This window comes from Galeopterus variegatus, unplaced genomic scaffold (genome assembly GCF_000696425.1).
Source record: "Galeopterus variegatus unplaced genomic scaffold, G_variegatus-3.0.2 Scaffold3651, whole genome shotgun sequence".
Classification (NCBI taxonomy): domain Eukaryota; kingdom Metazoa; phylum Chordata; class Mammalia; order Dermoptera; family Cynocephalidae; genus Galeopterus; species Galeopterus variegatus.
Genome location: NW_007729762.1, coordinates 119,092 through 122,864, shown reverse-complemented (window position 1 = coordinate 122,864; position 3,773 = coordinate 119,092).

Here is a 3,773-nt window from a genome sequence, read left to right as displayed (position 1 = left end):
GACTTGGCTGAGTAGGCTAAGCAGTCTTTGTTGTAGAACAAGGTTACAGTAGAGCTTATATTTTGTTCCAGAGGGGGAAAAAATGTTTTAATATAAGTTAGACTAAACCATTGGGGTTAGTTTCTCCAAGGCATCACATGGAGCACTTCTTCATATGGAGAGAGGAATGACCATGAGCTTCCTCAGGTTATTTGCAAAACTGTGTGTCTAGACATATTTTCCCTCTGGGCGGAGTATCTCAAAGGAATCTGAGACCCACATAATGGTTAAGAGCAGCTGTAATGATTTGGCTTCCTGTGACTTAGACATTTTCATATTTTGACACTAAGAGAAAAAATTCCACATATACGTTTGCTGTCTGGTCCACACTCCTCAAACTCAAGGGTAACTCAAAACATTCTTCCCTAAACAGAGCTTATTCCCTTCATCCATATCTCCCAGGGAGTAGGCCTAGTCAGAAACCCCTAACCTACGGTGCTGGTCTTCCCTGTGTTTTATAAGTCCTCTCTTTGGAAGGTATATTAATACTTGCTCCAGAAGGCAGAGTGCTTCTTTGCCAGGAAAAGGATTTCTGCAAAGCATATTTGTAGGGACACAGCAGGGATGGGCACTCTCAGGCATTCTAGAGACTATTAGGTAGCCAGATTTGTAAATTTAGGACTCCCCCATCCCCCCAGAGACTTTGACCCACTACTGACCAGAATAAAGGACTTACACGGCACTTGGCTCAGAAGCATGACTATTTCCCAGGTCAGAGCCCTGGTAATCATATCACCCTACACGTGGTATTTTATGCTTCCAAGGAAAATGTGAAAAGTTGGTGGGGGCCTCAAGAAGCAGCACATCTTTGACATCATAAAAGGAAAATTACCAACATTATTCTTTTATATTCCCCAGGCCCATGCTCAGCACATGGTAGATACTCAGATACTCAGTAAATACTTTCTGAAATAGAACGAACATCATTAGCTGTGACCTATAAGGAGTGCCTTTCTTAGCAAGTACAACAAAGGTTGTGACAGCGTGTTCAGAGTTAAAGAAACGATGGACTCAATAGGAGATCTGAAAGAGAAGAGACGAAACAGAGGTGGTAAATACTAGCATTTTTTGCACAATCGCTAAAAATGCGTCAGCAAGCACAAAGCCAACTTCAACTGCCAATAAAACAAATGAAATAGATAATGGAAGGGAAACAGCTCTACTAAGCCTAACATGCCTATCAACACTCACATTCACACCTTCCTGCAAGCACCACTTATCCCACAGTAAGACACTTTAATGACAATCTTTAATAGGCCTGTCTTCCCTTGTAAAAAGTGTAGAAGGCAAAGTGGAAATTCAAAATGAGTGCTGAAATTTAACTCAGAAAGAATGGAATAGACAAAAACACTCCTTGGAAAAGGGGAAATTTGCCAGAAAACTTTGCCATCCACAAGGGCTGTGCTACTTGTTTCTGGCTGTTTGGCCAGGTTGGTGAGTGGAGATAGTCTGATTCCCATTAAATGTAGAAGAGTGTTTGTGAGATTTATGTGGATATTGGGTTCTAGCTCCCTTCCTTGCAGGGGATCTGAGGTTTCAGTTCCTAATCTTTGCTGGGTATTGAGAGCCCAGTTGCTAAGACTTCAGTTTCTACCTTCTCTGATGTGTTCTCTATCTATTTTTGGTACATGGAGGTTTCTTTCCCCCCAAGTTTAAATATGAATATTTTAATTTTAAAGATATTTAATCGTGCATTTTTTGCACTTGACACAGAATACAAGAAAGACATTTAGCTTATGGTCAATCCATCATCTTGATCTGAAAATAAAAAATATCCATGGAGCATCACAGACTTTACCCTTGGATAATAACATTCAATAGGGAAAAGCAGAATCATGAGTTAGCCTTCATTACAGCTTGTCCAAAACTTGAAAGTAGTGCAATTGTAAGTCATACACTTATATCAAGGATTGTACTGAGCACTTAGTACACAGCAGTGAATAAGAGAGACATAGTCCCCATGCTTTCATAAATTATTGAGACCAAAAAGTCAATATGAGCTACTGGTAAGATGTGACTGATGAGATTTAATACAATCATCTTTGACGGGAAGAAAACAATGGGCTTTAGATTCAGAAAGACCTGCAATAGAATTCTGGTCTTACATTTACCAATATAGAGTTAAGAAGTATTGTCTCCACTTGCCAATAATAAAAGTGAGACTTAGAGCCATGTAAGTAACTTTCCTAAGTTGTAGGTGGAATGCAGTGCAATTACATAAGAAGACACCTTTGACTTAGATGGTGTTCAAGAAATCTGGGGTGCCTGCTTCCCCAGCTTTCCTTCCCTCCTCCTTCTGTAGACATCATTAGCAGAATGGAGACCAGAACAAAGGATGTAATTGTCCGAGTCTATTCCATACTAGCTGGACCAAATCTGGTAAACAGCACTGAGTTCTATGTACTCATTTCCTAAGAGGATTCGAAAATTCTCTCTGTTGCAACTAAATGGGAAGTTGGAGTGAATGAGTGCCAAGGTCCCTTGTACTTCTAATATTCTGTGATTTTTACAGAAGGAGATTAATGAGGAATTCCAATTATACCATAAAGAGTCATAAATGTAATACAGTATTCCCATAATATTTCAGATTCCTGCTACACTGCTTCAAATACAAACTTAAAAAAAATTTCATCAAAGGATCAAAACCTCATAGAAATGAGTATCTCATTTTTAAGTATAAAGCTGTACATTTTGCAATGCTAAAGGCAGAAGTTTTTCTACTATATGCAACCCAATCAAAGAGAATGTCTAGAACAAAGCCGATGTTAGAATAATTTCATTATGCAAATTACTTTTAAATTTAATCATGAATACAGGGCTGATAAGTGTGTAATTTGGATGGAGAAACAGTCTAATCAATTTTAAAGACATCTTTTTAAATATGATTCAAATTTTAAGAAAAAGCTACAAGATACTTCCAAAGTAATAGCTTTTCAGCTGCATTTTTGTCAAAGACATAACTTTACATCTTTTTTGAGAAGGCTTCCATGACACCAAGGGATAAGATGGTAAGAACTCTACATGGACAGGATTAAAAAGCTTGTCTGTTTAGAAATTAGAAACTGGACTCCCTTTACAAAGAATCAAGATTGGTTTGTCATGTTTTACCGAACTATTTGAACAAATGGTAGAAACCAAATAAAAATGTGTTGATTGAATCAGAGTATCCTTCACATAGGTGGAGTCATTTTTACCCAGTTTGTTTCCGTAAACGATTTTTAGGAGGCTTATGCCAAGTCATTTCTGCATTTGAGCTCTTAATATACTGAGTAAAAACCATACTGGATAAAAGGATAGTAAAGATCCTGTCTCCTTCTATGAACGGTGTCCTTTGCTGTGTGCTGCCCTTTGCTCTGTGCTTCCTAGATGCCAACGGAAACACAGTGGGACACACTAATTCTCATTATTAGAGAAAAGGAAACTCTTCCTATAAATCAATTCTCAAATTAAAGTGTCCTGTGAGGTCATACAGAGGGCACCAAACACCATATGGGAAATGCTAGAAATTTGTTTGGAAGAGCTCTAAATGCATGCTTCATTTAGCCATTTCTTTAAAAAAGCCAAGGGTATAATACTGAAAGGTAATTCTATAGAGATACTTCTCCTATCAGGTAGGTAAATGAAAGTTTTTTCTTTCTTTTCCATGAGAGAGGGGTGTCTTTAAATTTGAGAGAAAGATAATAACTGGACAGGATTTCTGCAGTAGAGCTGGAGGCACACAGCTGTTGGGTGCT